General features: G+C 44.5%; 1 protein-coding gene across 5 annotated transcripts in view; it reads left to right on the top strand.

Annotated features, from left to right (window-relative positions):
- The first annotated feature begins 2808 nt into the window (after positions 1–2808).
- Positions 2809–19708, top strand: part of SGCD (sarcoglycan delta) — a 396287-nt gene continuing 379387 nt past the window's right edge. For 3 of the 5 annotated variants that reach the window (XM_065691108.1, XM_065691099.1, XM_065691100.1), the window contains exon 1: positions 8625–8773. The gene's annotated coding sequence lies outside the window, so the exon portion shown is untranslated. Of the gene's footprint in view, positions 2858–8624; positions 8774–16555; positions 16577–19708 lie in introns of those variants that run through there. The other 2 variants (XM_065691103.1, XM_065691104.1) reach the window with 2 other exon arrangements.

Below are 19708 nucleotides of genomic sequence, written 5' to 3'. Positions count from 1 at the left end.
CCCCAGGCACAGACCTAGTGGAGTTATGGCTCCAGCCTCAGTGTAGGGTAGACTTTATAGATTTCTCTTCATACTGTTACCGTAATGACTTACCCATTTCTAGCAACTAAACCTCAAATGCACCTGCATGTCACATAGCTGGCAGTGACCTTAGGGACCTCGGTTACTGCAATTGTGGGCAGCAGGCACAACGCTCCAAGGCCAGTGCCTGTAAGTGGGAAGGAGGGAGTGTTGCAGGGGAGCCTTTAAATTCCAGAGCAAACCTATAATGAGCTGTAATCGTACCCAGAGTAACTTCACTGCTATAATTCTCAGCAGGAAAACAATTACATTGCAGCAGTCTAACCAGACAGACATGCTGTAAATACAAAACATCCTTTGGAAATATATGCTCCATATTCTAAATACATTTAGAATTAAGGCAAACAATTCTTTTCTAATTAGAATTCAAGGCAGACATGCCGAGGGGTTTGGCTATATTTTTCCCTTTCTGCTTCTATTTTTTCATTTAGCATACACACATAAAGGTGCTGTGTTAGTTAATAACGGCATGCTCAGGCTGTTGTCAGAGGGATGGCAGGGGAGAACTGATCCTTGTGCTCGATTGATGACTCTCCCCATTGCAGCTGGTTGTTTCTGTCCTCTGAGATGAAAGCGGGTGTGAAGAGGGGATTTTTGGTGGGTTTTGACACCGGAGAGGACAGCAGGACTGCACAAAGCCAGATCTGCTGTTGGTGCTTCAGAGACGTAGCAGCTCTGCTGAGCTTGAAGGCTACAGCTGATGCAGTACCCTCAGTGTGTGCTGGTCACTAGGGGGGAATAGAGGACCGCAAAGAGTGTGGGTCATTGGCATGCTCCTTGTGAAAGCTGCAACTGCTCCAGGGTCTGTCTGCTTGAAATCCTGCTGGTTCGGCTACAGCAGAAACCTGGAGAAGCAGCTGGATATAGAACGGAAAGGATACGTTGCTTTCTTTTTTTATGCCTTTATTTGGCAGAGGAGACCCTGGTTTGGGGCGTGTTGCCTTTCCTTTCCCCCACACAATCAGGATTTGGCAGGTTGTCATTTTAAGTGGTGAGATGCTGATTTTCCAGGGGGTATTTAAATTGCTAGGCTTGAAATATGTTTCTGAACTCTGTTCAGAGACCCTAGAACATATGTAGGTGTAGTGGTTTAGGAGCTTCATTCATCTTTTGAGGGGTTTCATGCTGCGCCTGTCCCTAAGCTGCTCAAAGAAGAAAAATGTAGCTCTTTGCTGCTGCCTAGTGCAGCCCCTCTTGGACAAGGGGAACCATGCAGGTTGGGAGAGTTTCTTAGTTTCTACCATCCCTTGTCCAGTTTGACAGGAGAAGGAGAGAGGTGGGAAAAGAAGAATGAAACAAACAAAAATAAGGCTACAAAAAAAAAGTGCTTGGACATCTACAGAGTTCTCTGGAACAGAGGTATCTTCTTTATATATGTATTAAAATCATTCTCCTGCAATAGATGCAATCTGATGGTTTTATAAACCTACAAGAAGCTTTTCATTATCCATTGAATACTTGAGCTGGTTTTCTGTGGGGGAAGATAGAAGTTTATGTGGTTATATCAGTCAGGGTACGGCTTCATCCATTGCAGTGCCTAATGCTGATTCTGGCCATGACTTCTGAAATTCTAGCATCTTCTGTAAGCCTCCATCCTATTTCCACTGGTGTTAGTGGATGTTTTACCATTGTCTTTAATAAGAGTGATTATGTTGTAGAATTTAAGGACAGTAGGGTGAGCTGAGGTTGAATAGGATATGTACCGGTACCCACCACAAATGGAAGTACTGCCCAAGGCAGAAGATCAGGGCAATGCCTTTCCTTAAAGACAGAGATAACCAAAATTTCACATTTTGAAAAAGAAAAAAAGAAAAAAAAAAAAAGAGAGAGAAAGGAAAGGAATAAAAGAGAGATCTTCCAGAGATCACAAAGCCAAAGCTAGCAGCTCTTTACTGCAGCTCTCAGAATTTTACAAGTGCAGCCCATAACGATGAAATGCATGGCTTGGGGGGAAAGCTAAATCAGGCTCCTAGCACAGACCAAAAGGTTGTTCTACAAATATGTTTGTCACTGCAAGTAATGGCTGTGAAGCCAACAAAGGGGAGTACAGCTAATGTTTAACTGCCACTGTACAGCCACTAAGGTACTTGTGCCTCTTGTGTGGAAGCTTATATAGGGAACAGGTTTCTCTTCTCTTTGCTAGCATGTTATAAACATCAGTTTCCCACACATATGCCCCTTTTCCACGCTGCTTCTTTCTTACTGTGGGAGTAGCAAAGACAGTTTCAGGATGGAGCTCTAGATTTATAATCACTGAATTCCCATTCATGTTTTCAGTGAAAACACTAGTTTGCATGTATCATAGCAGCAGCTTGCAAGAGTATAATCACTTTGTTTGTGTGTAAAAGTGCAGATATGTATATACACAGGTATACATGCCACAGATGCAAGCAAGCATCATTCTGCTATACCTCTTTAGAGCTTTTGGTCTGAAGAGAACATGGATTTTCCTGCGCATTTGTCTTCTTTACATTGTCCTGTAAAGACAGTGCACTGATTTGATTTGCTTAGAGTAACAGGAAGACACAAACAACACATGGGGTATGAAGGAAAATAAGTAATTGTCTTTACGTTTTGTCTATATATATACCATTAGCTTCACACCAAACATGACTCACTGGCAGCAGGTGTCCTGCTGTTATGTTAGGCAGATTAGTAATGACTCAGAGGGGGCTGCTCTCCCTATATGGCATCCCCCAGGGAAGCTAAAAATAGTTCAGAGACTTCCAGCAAAGTAAAAATATTTGTGGGCTTTGAACGAAGTCTGCTTCTGAAGGTAAGAATCGGAGTTGAGCTGTTTAATGTGCCAGTCCTCCTTTCTGTTTTCTTGGGTTTTTCCTCTGTGAAGCTTGCCTTGGCAGTTGATCGGCAAATGTTATCTGGCACAAGGCTGGGAGTTTGGAATTATAAGCAGTTGCTTTCCGTGTTTGTGGAAACAGGGTGGGGATTGACCAGTTAAAAGAAATCAGTGTAGCAGAGAGCATTTGCAGCTGAGGCAGAGACAACAGAGGAATGTGTCTCAGTCAGAAATAGTTGCTTTTTTTTTTTCTTTCCTTTCTTTTTTTTTCCTCTCTCAGTTGCTGGAGAATCTGAACCGCATATGAGCAATCACAGCATGTGACTCTGCTCTGAGTAGCAGGAAAGCTATTGCTGGCAGTTACACCCACCATGAAACAAGTCCAGTAAGCAAAGTCCTCTGCAAAGTTATTGTGGCAGCAGAATATGAAAACAGAGGGACTGTTTGTATTTCTGAGATATGTGCAAATTGGGGTGCTATGTATGCTCTATGGAAGTGTGGCTAGGGAGACTTTCCAGCCTTGCTGGTAAATATCTGTATATCAAACACACTGATAGGCAGACTACTGCCTAAAAGAAACATACTGTTTCAGATGAAACCTCTGCAGGATAATTACATATATGTGTGTGTATATCTGTGTGCATTCACATCTGCATGTATGCAGGGAGGTTGCGAGTTGCTGGGCTGCAGACAAGCCCCCCAAGCCTTGCGCTGAGCCAGCACCTATATGAATTTGCGCTGCACGGAAATGGAGATGTAAGGGCTGAGTCGCACTTCTGAAAAATGAGATACAAGGGCTGCTTGTTACACCAGAATAACCTCACGGGCCATGATGGATTTCCTCTGATTTTTCAAGTGGCACCACCAATACTGATAACAAGTGACTTTGGTGTTGTGGAAACCATATAAAAACCTGACAGCCTCGCACAGGGAATCTTTGATGACAGCAGTGTGCATAGTACACCTGCATGGGCCTCTTCACCGAAAGCTGCCATCCCCTGACTCTGAGCCCGAGGGGATAAGGAATTTCTCTGTGTGTCCCCTTCTCTGCCCTCATTTAGTGCTGGTTTTGGCAAATGAGTTCCAGAGGGGTGAGCATGTCCAGGGGCCTGGCTGTGGAGGGGATGCAAGTGTGTGATCATCGCAGGGCTCCCACTGCTTGAGCTCCAGCTATAGGTGTTGGAGCCCATCAGTGGCATGCCTTGGATACCCGGGCTGCTCCTTGAATTGGTATCAACCCCTAGCTGGGCAAGTAACTCCCTCAGCTGGAATGGGGAAGGAAGGTGACCAGCAAAACAGGCAAGCTGTCTAATTTTAGCTCCCTGATGTTGGGCCAGCTTCTGCTAACAACAGTGTCAATGGCAAAACCAACATTAATTTGAGTGGGAAAAGGACTGAACCCAAATTAATATATGCTGGCCTGTGTAATTATCTTTATTGGCTGATGGGGAAGGAAGACCTTACTCAGTCAATGCATTTCTATGGTTGCCTGGCTGTGCTCCAGTGATGTATCAGCCTGTGAACAGACGGGCTGGAAGAGGGGGACAGGAGTGCTATATCCCTTCATGAGGGGCTGTAATTCACTGTCATCCCCAAATGATTAAATCCTGCTTATTTCAAACAGGCAGGTAATGGAGAAACGCCCACAAATATGGCGGGTAGGATTTAGCTCCAGGTGCTTGTGGAAAACTTTTCCTATTGAGTCCAAAGTTCAAAATCCTAATCCCTGTGAATGGCCATAGAAGAGAGCATGTTGATTTTAGCGGGGGTTAAACACTGCCTTTCTAGACTGGTAAGAAGAGTGAAGATTGAAGAAAATGGCAATATACTCAGGAGCACAAGGTGACAGGTCAGCTTCGCTAAGTGCTAGGGATGGACACAGGCTAAAGAGAAATCCTGTTTGGCAGCACAGAGAACCTGCTGGGCTTGGCAGCCTGAAGCCTGCTCTACAACAATTGTTTTCTTCTCCAGTAAACCAATGTATTGATTAGGATAAGCAGAAAGGATCAGTCCCTATGGAGCTCTGCAGGGCATTTTACCACTCTGCTTAGTTCAAATGGTCATGGTTGATAATTCCTGTGTTTTCCCTCTGCTGAGCAAACTGGGTATGACAGGAGACAATGTAATTTAGGGGTTTTTCCTCTTTCTGAAAATGAATTGCCACATGTGATTTCATATGCTCACACTTGCATATTTGTGGGGAGTCCCAAAATCTAATTTCCACTGTGCCAGCTCCTGTTTAGCACAGACTTAATTTTGCAACTTTTAAATAATTTCTTTTGACAAAACAATATTGTGGGATATTGAAACAAAGCAGACACTTTAATAGAAGCATGCTGAAAGCATTCTGCCAGGAAGAACACACCAGTGTTATCTTAGTGGTAGCTCAATGACTGGTTAAAGCAATGCAAGTCCAAGATGGCATAGGTGTTCCTGACCCTTGTGTGGACTCTCCAATGCTCTTGAATCTCCCTTTTTTTGCTATGAGGCAGTGCACAGATGATCTGTAATTGTGAGGATTCTCTAGCTTGTTTTCTGCTCTTAATAATAATCTATGGCAAGGATATCAAGATGCAAACCATGCCAGGCAAGCTAATAGGAAGGAGGCCACCATCAGTAGATGCTGTCAGTAATCTTCCTGCAAAGACTATAGTGATTCTTTGGGCTGGTCTTCTTTAGCTGGCCATCTGCTTTGCATTCCCTGGTGGTGCTTCAGTTTGGAACTCTGGTTTGTTTGTCATTTCAGTCTCCCACTTTATTATTTCCAGAGCCAAGTGAACTGCTGCCAACGCCAATGCAGTGAGATTGCATTGTGAGCTTTGCGACATGGTATACTTTCCTCTTTATCTTGAAGCCTCAGCTCCTGGAATTAGTTGATTATGTTAGAATCCCAGCATTCATTTAAAAGGAAAAAATAAGTAGATCTCTGCTCCTCATGAGCCAAGGTAAAAGCTTGAAAAAGAGGGATTCCTGCAGACTTAGCAATCACAAGCCAAATAAAAAGATGCTTTTTTTTTTGCTTCCCCCTGGTCCCAACATCAGGCTGTTTTACAGACAATCATCCTATTTCTGAGTCTCTCCCAGTTTTTGAGTGCTGGGTGCTGGCAAACCTGAGTGGCAGCTGTTCATTGCCAAAGGCAGGGAAAATAAGCAGTCATCTCTAACAGGAAAAGTTACTTTATATTTGCCTGGGTTGCCTTCCTCTCTGACCCTGCAGCGCACTCCTGCCTGTGGTCAGCACGGCATTGGGAACCCATTACAACATCTCAGAGGGCAGCTCACATCCCACTAAGTGCTGGTGAAAAATGGGAGGACAAGATGTTGTGTTACCAGAACTGTGATTCCCTTGAGGTCAGGAGCTGCAGCTGCTGCTGTCACTGACCCATAACTTTAAATAATCTTAGCTATGGATGTATGGCATTTCTGTGCTCATGGCTCATCTGAAATGTCAACAGGGCTTGCCCAGTACTGGGGTGGTGGCTGTCACTCCTTTCCCAGCGTGGGGATGTATTTGGGATGTAATTACTAGAGCTATGAAGGGCCCATCATTTATGTATCAGTTTGCCTAGAATACTCTTTTCTTTGATTTTTCTGTGGGAAAAGAGATGACACTTCAGACTGATTTTAACAAAATATGTTTGTTGGTCTGGATTTTTCATCACTCTGAGTTGGGGCCGTAGGGAAACATATTTGCTTTTATTGCTTTTTTTCTGGTAACTAAATGGAATTAGCATTCCCTGCCATTGCTGGCCAACTGGATCCAGTACAAGTCAGTGCAAATGAAGGACAGCAACTGTCATGAATCTGCATCAGGAAAATATTAAAAATTAAAAGAACAACAAAAAAGAACATGAACAGCCACAGGTCACATTTGTTGCTGGCCTGACGATGGAACTGATGGTGCTTGATACTTCTCAGTTTTGCTGATATGCTTTTATTTTGTTTTGGTCTGTCACATTTCTTAAGTACTTTCGCTGTTATTTGTAGCTGGAGATGACAGGAACACAAACATTTTCCATGTAACCTACAGCACATGGAAGGAGTGCATGTACAGAAGCACCTGGATAGGGCATTCATTCATGCCCTTTCCACATACTGTTAAAAAGCACTTGCTGTCATTCATAGGCTTTTTAGATGGGCAAGAAAACCACCAGGCCTGCAAACTGTGTGATGCTGAGGTGGAAGAAAGAGCTTCTGTCTAGTTAATCAGGGTCTTTTTTATACTTAATTTTATGTGGTGCTGTTCTATTGATACTGAGGTTCCCTGGCCCAGTGGCAACTCATCAGCCACAGAGTATCAAGAGTTAGTTGGGGACTTCTAAACTTCCGTGAGAATTCTGCCTCCAATTAACTTTATAGTCCTGTAGTAGCATCTCAATGAAATTGCCAGAAGCAACCCCTCTGATTTGTGTATCCGTGCTTCTGCTGAAGTTGCTCCGCAGGCCATCAGTAATCATTCTTCTTCCTCAGAAAAGTCCTTAACCTGGGGAGAGGGAAGAAGATCTGAAACCGGAGAACATCTCATGCTAGGTTTTGGTTTTTAACTGTGCCCCTTGTTTAATGTTATTTAGTTGGGAACTGATTTTACAAACCTCCAATGAACCAAACCTGGCACTTCATTGGAATTTTAAAGGAAGCAAGGGGCCTGGGCTCACAGAGAGGAGGGAAGAGCAGCAAGTGGGCATGTGATGAACAAGTTCTTCATTAATACAAGTATGAGCTGTCCTGGTAACCAGTAGCTACCGAGTATATTGCAGATTCTTTCAGTTTTCTACCTTGATTCTTAGCTCAGGAATGAAACGTGTAGGGAAAGCACTAATTTCCATCTGGTAAACCCAAAGCATTTGTATATAGCGGCAAAACAACCAACTTTTTAAGGTAGAAAAAAACATTTCCACTGATCTCATTTCGAACACATGAAACTCAAAGTGAAAATGAGCTGTCTTACTGCTGAAGCCTTTGTGCCTCACTCAGGGTAGCTGAGTACTGGGATTATGCTTGACAGGTTGGGCACTCAGGGGCCAGATGGACCAAAGGGATGGAGTGTTGAGGGTATGTCAGTGCAGCCAGAAGTAGGGGGAGCTGCTCAGGATGAAATGAACACTAAACCTTGCTTCCTTTATTTTTACTGGATCCTTTGGAAAAACCGCACTGATTTATCTTAGCCCTCTTGAGGGCAGCAGGGAAGGATGTCCTGGAAGTGCTGTCCTGTGCCAGCTATGCTCGGGTCTGCTCGGATCCCAGAGGGTGCGTGTTGTGCACATTGAGGCTGCTGCGGGCTGTTTCCCCCGGGGCCACCTACTTGGAGGAAAGGGCCACTTGGCAGCTGGACTCAGTTTCCTTTGCTAAAAGGCTCTGGTAGGGAGATGGATGGGGAAAAGGAGGAGGAGAAAAAACATACAAAAAGGAGGAAGGGAGAAGAAATGTGGGCAAAAGGGGGAGGTCGTCAGAAAAGGGAGGCACTGAAAAAGGGGGATGGGGAAATGCGAGGAACGGCGAGAAGGAGAGAAATGAGGAAAAAGGGGGAAAAGGAGGGGGGAAGGAGAAAAGTGGGGGAAAGCAAAAAGACATTGAGGGAGGGAAACCTCGCTCCCTCCGGCGCGGGGAGCGCGAAGCCGCTCCCGCTGTGATCACCCGGTGCGGCGGGCCCGGGCGGGGCGGGATGGGGCGGGCACAGCCGGTCCCAGTCCCGCCCCCTTTCCCGTCCCTGCCGGTCCCCCCCACCCGGCGGGGCCGGGGCGCCGCGGCCGCGTGTCGGTGTCGGAGGCGGCGCGGCTCTGCGATGCGGTGTGAGGCGGCGCCGCGCCCCCGCTGCCGGAGGAGCCGCTCTGCCGCCGGCCCCGCGCTCCCGCCGGCGATGATCTCCTGAGGGGCCGCGCCTGCTCCGCCGCACGGGTGAGTGCCGCGGCTCGCCCGGCGCCGCTCCCGCACTTGGCGGAGTTTCGGGGTCTGCGCCGCGCTGCCCTCCGCGGGAGAGCCGCGGCCCTTCGGGGTGGCTCCGTGTGTGCGGATGATGGGGAAAGTGGCTCTGTGCAGCGGGAGGACGCTGCCCCGCGCTCCCCGTGGCTCGGCCGAGCTCTGCCCGGAGGGATGCGCGGTGTATGGGGGCGTGAGGGTGCTCCCGCGGGGAAGGGACTTGTGGAAGTGACCCGGGGGTGCGCGGCAGGACCGAGCTGGTGGGCTGAGTGTTCAGAACGTGCTGTGGAGAGGGAATTCTGAGCTTCGGGAGCAGCCGGTGAACGCCGGCTGAATCGGGGAGAAAACGCGGTGGGAGCATCCGGCCGGGCGGTGGGGTCCCCGGGTGCCGAGGGGACGGCCAACAGGTGCCTGGGGAGTCTCCCTGGCTCGGCCGTTCCCGTTGTTGCTCCGGGAGGTGCGAACGTGGATACGAGGCGCTGCCCGCATGGGAGGGTAAAGCCCAGGTGTGCCCTGCATTGATTTCTGATTTTTGTTTCCCGGTTGGGAAAATGTATCCAGTGACAGAAACTTTCTAAGAGCAGTAATGGATTCGGGCAGTAATGGATTCTCAACGCGGAGCTCCTTTCCCGAAGTGTTACGGAATTTTCGCAGGCTTGTTTCTTGTATTGACAGCACATTCAGTGTTCTGGTGGTCGTCTCGGGGAGTAGCTAATATTACAGCAGATGGGGTTTGGTCTGCCAGCAGTAAGAATGTTCATTGAAGTGCCTTTGCTTTAGCGTTTGTAAATTTAACGTATAATGCATACAAAACAACAACAACAAAAAAATAATCAGCTAGAAATATACATCAGCCTGTGAAAAGGGATAAAGCCCATGGCACCAAGTACTTCTTGTTAAGTCAACTTTTAAAGCAGCTTCTCTCTAGACAGCAGTTCCCATTTTTCAAGGGGAGAGAGGATGGGTGAAATTGAATTGTCCAAATTAAGTCAAAATGAATTGCTTAATATTCAGAGGGGTTGATAAATGAACCATTAAATCAACACTTACACAGTGTCTCATTGGAAAGGAAAATGAACAGCCCTCAGTTGTGTGCCGGGCAGAACAGGTCAGCCGGCGCCGTTCTGGCATCAGCGTGCTGAACGGAGTCCTCCTCCTGCCGACGGGTGTATTTGCTCCGTGACATTACACGGGGATGGGAACAAGCTCTCCTGCTCTGTGCAGTGAGGAGTAGTCTCTGCTATAAGTAACCATAATTGTCCCGGTTTCCTCTCAAAGGAGAGAAATCTTGGTTATGGTCATTAGGCATAAATTAACATAATTCCATTGATTTGTCATGTTGATGTGTATCTGTTGAGAATCCACTCCTGTATTTCAGAGTACTTTTTCCATTTTGTTTTTCCCTGAGGAAGAGCTGTATTTTTGAATGCTAGTTTGAGGAAAAAAAATACACTGATAAGTTGGAAAATGAGAGTCATCATTTTGAAGCAAGCCAGACAAGGTGCCTTATAGTAAAAGCTCTTTTGAGAGCAGAACCTCTCAGTAATACAGTGCATGAGCTCTGCTTGTGAACCCTCTGATTAGCATAGGTACAGCTCTTGCAGTATTCTGGAAAACTACCTTTGTCTTTGCCCCTTGAAGTCCTTGAAATACTTGTGCTGGAGTGATGTGACAACAACTGAGGATGTTGACTTTATCCTTATTGTGCCTTCTGGAAACTTCCAACACTTTGAAGCATTATGGATCATATGCCCCTGATGTTTTTCATTTGCACCTCTTTGCTTTTGCAGTAATGCAGCAAATTTTGCTGAAAGCTTTTAAAACTTCAGGAGCCACAGCTCTTTTGTGTTTTGCATTTGAACTGAGTGTTACAAAGAGGAAATTATGAAGAGACTTGTATTTTTTAGATGCTCAGAGAAACAGATTATCCAGGCTCCAGCTGAATGTGGGATTGTAAATGGACTCATGACTTGAGAAAGCTTCTTGCCTACATTTCATTTGGCCAATAGGGAGAATGTGTATGAAACCTTCAGACAGGTAGGGCCATTTATTCAGCTGTTTATAATTATATATATAGAACTATGTTACATAAGGAGGTCTGTTGCTCTTTATTTAAGGTGATGTGTGTGGACACAATGCGCATGCGTGTGGATCCCCCAGGTGATGGGTTATTAGGTAGGTGCAGCAGAAGTTGCTTGAATGCATTGGGAGTTTTGTGTCATTTGTGATGAAGCAGATGGACACGTAGGTGTGTTTCCCTCACAGGAGAGGAGGTTGTGGATCTGGAAATGCCTTTAGATAGTGTCTGATGGTGGTGTGCATTCTCCAAGTGTTTTGCTGTTCTTAAGGGCCAGGGTAGCTGTGGGTGGTTTTGGGCACCAGCAGTGCCTGGTTAGACCAGTCTTTGCTTGCTTCTAATCATCCTCAAGAATAAAAGAAGTAAAAATGTTTCTCTGAGCACCTCCCATGCCTCATAAAGTTACCCTGCTGCTTCTGTTTCCTCGCTTTCTATTTTTATTTGAAATCATAATGCATTTCTTTAGTTCTTTTGATAAAGACTTGAACTCAGGCTTGCTGGGAAGTGGTCACTATTCTGAGAAAGTGCTGGTATCTTATTGACTTATTTTGGGAATGCTGGAGAAAAGTATAAAAGATTCACTTGCATTGATTAAAGCCTCCAGGGCTATCTTCTAACACTGCAGTTCTCTAGGTGAAAAATTAACTTTCTCCTTCGTCTACTCCTGCTTTTATTTCATTTGTGAGAATCCCAGGCGCTGTTATCAATTTACATCAAGTCTCTTAGGTGTGCTTGAAGTGAGAAGTAGCTCAGTCTAAAAGCTCACCCATACCATCACCCTTGGAGTCCATTTGTCTCCAGCCACCAGCAGATACACCTCGATGCCATTGGCCCCCCTGAACAGTAACAGAGGCAGGATTTGTGCCAGCCCACAGTCCCTCACCCAGGAAATGTTTCCTGAGTGATTGTATAAAAAATAATTAACAGCTACCTCGATGCTTTTCCGGAGGTTTTGGCAAGATAGCACTTTAGCTGCAGCTTAATGACGAACTTTGATTTATGAGGTAACTGAAAGTGTTTCAATTTTTGGATATGGAGTGGAAGTGCAAGAGCTTTCTGCATTTCACCTGCAGCTTTCCAGCACGACGTGCAGCTAACGGCTTGTCACATTGATTTTAATAAGAGATTTTTGCTGAATATGCCTGGAGTAGTTTGAAAGCATATTGTTACTTTTTTTCTTGGGCAGTAGGTTACTAAGCACGGTAAAGAATTTTGCAACGCCTTTTAAAATAACTTTATACAAGTATAATTCATGTATCAGTGCATTTTCCCTGTGAATTCTGTGCTTTCTTTCCCTCTCAGCCATGCTTAATAACAGTCCACCTGGATGTGGCTTCTGACTTGGTTTGGAAAGGTTCAGAAGTATCCCCTTGACATGGGTCACGCTTAAAATCTTACCATTCTGGTGTCAAGCCTTTTCCTATTTTATTTCGCTCACCTGCACCTTGATTTCTGACATATTTTTTAAGCTGCTGTTCTGTTGAATTTGAGTAGAGGCAGTGAAAATGGATTTGTTGGGTTTTTTTTTGTGGGGTTTACTTTCTCCTTTGGGAAATGGAGGATTTGGCTTTTCACTGGAGATGGAGCACTAGAGTGATAATCTCCTCCTCTTCTTAGTAAGGAGGGATTCTGGTTCTTCCTAGGTGGTCAAAGCTTTATGAAATCTCAGCGTCACCACTCAGTTTAGCCAGAGAATCTGATACAGACACTGGGGTTGTATTGTTTTTGTTTTTTAAAGTAATGATGGCTTTAAGAATCTGGTGTTGCACAGAAACTTCCCTGAATCTAATGTGTAGGAAAGTGGTAAACTTGTAGCACCGGGTTATGGTAATATTCCTATTATGGACACTTTTTTGTCCCAAGGGAATGGTAGGGTTTGTCAGGTTGGAGAACTACCATGAGTGCAGAAGAGCAGTTCTGGGACCATGTCCAGGGAGATGCCCGCTGCTGGGATGAGCCAAGATGTGCTGGGATCACCCCAGCAGCTGAAATATTGGTGTTGTGTTTTTATCCATGCCTTGCATGGAAGACATGAACAGGCTCATTTCTTGTTTAGAAGCATGGCAGCCAGACCAACCATTAAGTTAAAATCTCTCCTGCCTTCTCTGGAGGTTTGCCTGGTTTGTAGCTGTCATTGGCCATCGGCTGCTGTACTGGTTTTGGTGCACGAGCAGGTACTTGGGCCATGGGAGCTCGTGCCAGCCCAGGTACAGCTCTGCAGACCTGTGCTCAGCCCTGAGTTCTGCCGTGGTGGGTGGCAGCTGCAGCCTGGCTTTTGATGGTCATTAATGTGCAGCTGAGCAGACCTCCGTGCCTGGTTTTTACCCTTTTTTTCTCGAGCTAGCCTGAGAAATAAAGTTTGTTCCTTGCAGTAGTGCCGTGACTGAAGGGCTTCTTGCTGCAAGGCCGCTCCGTTATTCTCTGTAGTGCTTGGATTGCTCGGCAGAGGGAGAACAGACCGTGCTCGCACAAGGCACCCAAAAATGCCAGCAGACACATCGCTCCGACTGACTGTGAGGAAAGGAGTCCCAAAGCTACCCTCCCGCTGGGGTTTTTTTATCTCTTCCCTTCTTGGTTTGAAGCTCAGAGCCAGGCTGTGATTTTTCAGCTCTCGATCAAAATTAGCTGCCTCAGTCTGTAGGTTAATGGGCTATTTCAGGTGTCAGAGCAGGATAGAAAAGATGAGTCCAAATCCAAGAAGCAGAAAAATCTTGTGAATCCAACTCCTTTCTAAATATTCAGCAGCTTTCCTAAATATTTAGGGAGAAATGCTGGAGTTGGCCCGTAGTGACTGAGGCTTTACAGCACAGCCAGAGATAAACAAAACAAAGAAAGCAAATCCAAAGCCAGACCCCTTGAATTAGTTAAAATTCAAGCAGCAAGCAATCCACGTGACTCATCTTCAGGCCAGATCTTTAGCTATCGTAAATCAGAGCAGCTCCATTGGCTTTCCCGGCCCTGTGCCAGTTGTGTCACTCGCTGGAGGGCTGGCCTGCTATGTTTTGGGGGAGGAAAGCTGGAGCAAAAGATGATCACCGAGGTTGTTGTTTAATTGGATATATCTTTTGACGGTGGGAATGGTATTTGGTTAAAGAGTAAAATCTGTGCTCAGGCGAACAGGCAGTATGGTTCAGTAGAGATTTGCTCCCCTGTAGCATACTGTGAGGAAACCCAGGAGAGTTAGGCATCTGTTTTGTTTTGTCAGAGATGTCAGTTTAATGTGGTAAGAAAACAGCTGTTAAAACACCGCTAGATAAAAGCAAGATGATAAGCATGAAGGGGAAAAAAAAAATGATGGGAAGTTGCTGCAACTGGGTTGAGTAAGGCAGTGTTGTGGAGACCTGGCTCATTCCCCATCTGTCACTGGCATGCTGGGCGCTGGGGTTGGCTTCAGGGCTGTGTTCTTCAGAGCAGGCAGTACTGGTGCTTTTACACCACTTAAGTCAATGAGGTGCCAGTTGCTGAGGCTTTCGGTAGGTAGAACAGATTAAGCTGCTCACCCTGGTAGCAGGAGGCAGTTTGAGTAGGGCTCCAAGCACTGCCCTGTTTGATCAGAGAGCATAACCCAGCTCTGCGCTGGACACTTTCTAAATAAATGGAAGTGTTCTTTTAAAGCACAAGCCAAGAGTCTGCAGAGGGTGAGGGTCTTAACACTCCTTTAGACAGGGAAGTGTGCCCAACTGGCAGATGTGGAAATGTGCTGCTTGGAAAGCAAAAGGAGCATTGTTTGGAGGTGCCTGGGTGTGTGTGTGTGTGTCAGCTGCCCAGGGAAGGCTCTCCCGTCTTCTGTTCTGGCTTATAAAAACAAATTCAAACCAGAGCCATCTTCGGGTTTGCTTTCGAATTCTTACCTGCCCAGCCAGTTAGGAAGGGTCTGTGCTTCCACTCACATTAGAGCCTGATCTCCATCCTTGCTTCCAGCCCAGCTCTCCGTGGTTCCTTCCATGCACAAGCTGCCTGTATTGCCTTCACGTCTCTGCAATGCTCTGTGAGGAGCAGGCTGTGAGGGCAATGGTGTCGAGCCGATGCTGTTAACAGCGGGAGAAACACCTCTCTCCTGAGGAGAGTTCATCTCTGCTGGATAATGAGCTCTGTTTCACTCAGGACTGAATTGCTGCTGTATGGATCAGAGCAGAGCACAAATGAGGATGCAGCACTGGGCACTTCCTACAGCCTTTCTTATACATAGCAAACAGCTAATTAAATGAGAGCTCTTTTGAGCTATCGGGCTGCTGCTGGCCTGGCTTCTTACAGAAGAATCTTGTGCAGTTGTCTTGCTCCAGTAACTTTTTGAAGTCTTTCAAAACTCTGTTGCAGCAACCCACAGCTTTTATTTTGGCTTTTAGGCTGTTGCAAGAGTGATTTTTGGAAGAGTGAAGTTGGGGAGTGAAGCTTCTGCTGTCATGGGGGTTGTCCATGTCGATGTACAAAATGCACAGCCATAGTGTGGGGTATGAGAGCCTTGCCATGACTTAAAAGGTAGCCTGTAAATCTCTGTGTTTATACACGTTTGAATTACAAAGTTGTTTATGCAGAAAGCATAAACTTTCTTTTGGAGTGTCAGCAGGGCCAGCCTTGCTCCTCTTGCAACTTATTTCATGGGTATAAATGGGATGTAAGTGGATTTTCTACCTTATGCTATCTGTTTGAAGGCGGATAAAATTCACTGTTGTTACTGTCACGCTCGGTAAAACACTAACCCTGAATTTTAGCAGGTTTACATTATCAACTTTACAGATATTCCAACTTTCAAATTGCATCTTTTAGTGTTGGTGACTTCTGAAAGAAGTGAATCCAAAACAAACTTCAGAGCAAGAATTTACCTTATTTCACCTGACTACTTTTAATTTTGTTTCAATAAGACCAAAGAAGAATCGCAGCCCTTACAGACTGGAGCTCAATTTTCTGCTTACACGTTGGTCCTGAAGAGCTGAATTATTTTGTGGTTTTGTTCACAGAGCTTGCACTAGTATTTTGTAGGAAATCATTAGCTGTATTGCTGTTTCAGTACAGGCACTGGGAAATCCACTTTTATCTGTTCCTGCTTAACAGAGTGTGCTACAAAAGGCTTGCCTTGCATGTACTGAAACATGATTAATTTTGGGGGGTGTAATGATGAAACTGCAGTGCTTTGATAGGTTGATTATTTTATACTTTGCCAGAAATGGATACTTAAAACGAGGTATTAGGTCTGAATAAGATATTCAAGAGCAAGTTATAGATTTGAGTTACAGGGAAGAAGCCAATCCTTCTGCCACTGGTGTCAACTAAAAAACTGGGAATGGAGTCAGGCATGTGGCACTTAATGACCAACAGACGATGGGTTTTGAAGGTGTGAATAAAAGATCTGATGTATTGGTTGAACTGTCTGAAAAAAAGATTGGTTGGATATTTTTCTTTCGTCCTGTTCTGCTTGTTCCCCTTCTTTCTGTCTGACTTAAGCAGTGGAGCTCTTGAGCCGCAGGCACTTCTAAATTCCTCTGCCCAAGCTGGTATCTCTTTGACAGTTAGGGCATGGACCCATGTGCAGGCTGATGTTACATGCTGTTACATGCTTTAATTTCACACTTCTAAAATAATTTTGAAGGTGGGCATTTTATTTATTGGTTTAGACAAAAACCACCTACACACCAGTTCCTCAGTGTTAACACTAATAATGTTTTCTGTTAACAGGTATTTCCTGAAGGAGCTTGGTGAAGTCAGAGGTGAATGATTTTAAATGGCATATTTAATGAAAGTCTTAGTACTGGCATGGAGGATATTATGGTTGAGTCAGCAATAGAAAAATGTTGGGATGAAATTTTGCCATCGTTCTTATTTTCAACTGCACTGTTATGAAAGGTTCATATCCCATGGCTGGAATAGGAGTTTGGAGGAGGAAAGCAGGGTGCATGTATTGCACAGCCAGTTTGTCCTAGCAGAGCTGGGGATTGCTGTCGTTGGTACATTGGTGGGAGCTGCATGTCATATAGTCCCTGGTTCCCCCCGCCAGTATATTACAGCATATTTCCAAAGCCAGAATGCATAATGTTGTTAAACTAGCAAGCATGTGTTACTCTGTCAGCGTTTGAGTCTATATCTGAAGTGACTATTATTTTGTTCTCCAAATGGCACACCATGAGCAGTTTTAGTACGAGTGTGGTGCCAGTAGTCTCTGCTCTGTCTTGAATAGTGAAGCTGTCTAACTTAGAAAATGAAAAATGGTTTAAAAATGAGGTGAAGGTCATTCTTAGGGTGGCTGTAAAACCCTTGGCTGTGGCCCCTTTTAATTGGCTCCTCTGGAAGTGTATTTGTTCAGTCAGATCTCTTGAAAAATGATTCAGCATGGAAGCCTTGTAAACAGCAAAAGTGTTTATGTGATTTAGTGCATTAATAGTTACTATGTAGGAGTGTTTTCATCATCAGAATGTACAGTAAGTCAGGACTTCCATCATTCTACTGTATTTTGTTTTGTTCGCAGAGAAGAAGAGACATTAAGAGAGATTGGAGAGATTTGTGAACTGAACTAAGAAGTATTTTATACAAACTTTTTATCTTCAGCAGTTGGTAGTTACTCATAAACATGGTGTGAAAAGCTATGGTGGCAGTGGAAGCATTGCTTCCAAAGCTTGGTCCAAAAGATGAACGTGCTGCTGCTCATGTAAGAGAGCATCTGCCTCAAGTGACTGGCTCCATCCTTACCCATTGCTTTCTCGGGAGAGCAAGTGTTGGTTTTAAGGTGGGAAAAGGCTGTTTATGTGTCATTATGATTAATGAATGACACAAGGCCCCTTGGTCTTCATATGCTTCTCATGTTATGCAAGAGTGTTCTTACAGGGATTAAAATGCTGCTTTTTTGTCCCTTCCATTTTCTTCCACTTATGGGAGGATTCCGATCTGCTTGAACCCATTTTGCATTTGTTAACCCATGCTTATAACTTCTGATCTGCTGGAATTTGGCTTTTCAGCCAGCTTGGACCTGCAGCTTCTGGCTAAAACAGCATAAATTGTCCCATGGACTCAGGGTGCTCTAGCCCAACCTACGTATAATATCTGGTATTTTAGATGTCTGTGTGTTCAGTGCTGTGTTTAGTACTTTCTGTGTATACTCTTTATATGCAAAAGTTGCTTTTTCTCGCAATCTGTAGAGGAAAGAAAACAGAGCTTGCAGCTTTTCAGAAGGAAAGAGGAAACAGTGTCCAGGTGTAGCTGGACCTGTGATTTTGGGGTGGGAGATAGTGTGGGTGGCTCTGGATGTTTTTTTTTTCTATTCTAATTTATAAAGCAGCTTGAATCTAATCTACTCCATAATTTCAAGCCTCATACAGTATTTCCCATTTGTTACCCTAATAAGAACAAAGGTAAAATATTGTGGCACATTATGAGCTGAATGGTTAACTGCTTATCAAATATCTTTGCTTCCAGGGCAGGTGGAAATGAGAGAAGTGTCTCATACAGACCTCAACCCAATTAGTACCATTTATCTAAACATGCTCTGTCTTATCCTACTAACACTTCACAAGAAAGCAGAAATTGTCCTTACCATGTCCTCTACCTCACAAGAAAGTAAGAACAACTAAGGTGGTCAGATGAAAGGCTCACATAGCCCAGCATCCTGTCTGTGGTATTTGTCAGTCCTAGGTGGTTTGACTTCTCTTCAAGCTGTAGAGCCCAAAATGTATTCCTACTTCTGATGCATTCTTAACATAAAAAGCTGTTAAGAAATGATTTTGCTCTTCTGATCCGTTGCAGTTGCATGTCTTTGTATGTTTTCTTTTAAAGATGGGATAACCAGAAATATATGTGGTTTTAGGATGCAGATAAATAACAAGTTTATTTTGTTCTGTAATGTATTTTGTATCTCAGTCTTGATATCTTTCCTAAAAAGTTCTGCCATGATTTGCTTTTTTTTTTGGTTGCTACTGAGCTGATGTTTCCAGAAAACTGTCTGTAATGACTAAATCTCTTTTCTGCATCAGAACAGTTAATTCAGAGCTTGTCAATCTATGTGGACAGTCATACTCCTTTTTTTTTTTCAGTGCAGTATTTTGCATTTATTAACATTAATTTACTCTGTCATTTTGCTGTCCAATCACAGTGTCTTGAGCCTCTTCTCCAGCTTTCATGTCAGTTATAATTTTGCCTACTCTTAATCATTCTGCTTTGTCAGAGAAGTGTGGCACTTCATTATCTTCCCACCCCTCTTCTCAGACCATTAATGGGTATATGGACTAGTATGGGTCTCAGCATAGATGCAGAGATGACACGTTCATAGCTTCCCCCATCGTTGTGACAAACGATTCTTTATTCTTTTATCTATCTATCTATCTATCTATCTATCTATCTATCTATCTATCTATCTATCTATCTGTCTGTCTGTCTGTCTGTCTGTCTAATCAGTTGTTCATCCTTAAGTTGCCCTCCCTTTCTGTCCCACCATAGCCTGCCTTTTTTTAAGGCTCCTTTTAGGATTCTTTGAAACTCTTTGCTGAGGGGTTTGGGATAAGCTACATGTACTGCATCAGCTACATGCATATCCCTGCATACTGTATCACATGTCACCTTATTCATATGGCTTGTTAACTCCTTCATGGGAGTCTAACAGATTTGTCGTGCATGGCTGCTGTCTGCAAAATATCTGGCTCTTCCTGGGTATATGATGCAGCCACTGATTCTGTTCTTTATTGTAGTTTCTATCAGGTTTTCTTGTATTGAAATTAAACTCAGTGGTCTGTGTCTTTGAACATTTGGCTTTTTTTATTAAATGCTCAGCTGTAGAAAGCCAGTGAAAGAAGTGGGATGTGTTTTACCTAATATGTTGTGGGCATTGTGTGTTTGGTTTGGGGGTGGTTTGGTTT

The sequence above is a fragment of the Lathamus discolor genome, chromosome 10, assembly GCF_037157495.1.
Source record: "Lathamus discolor isolate bLatDis1 chromosome 10, bLatDis1.hap1, whole genome shotgun sequence".
Classification (NCBI taxonomy): domain Eukaryota; kingdom Metazoa; phylum Chordata; class Aves; order Psittaciformes; family Psittacidae; genus Lathamus; species Lathamus discolor.
The sequence above is the reverse complement of the archived record's forward strand: the minus strand, read 5'-3'. Positions and strand labels throughout refer to the sequence as shown.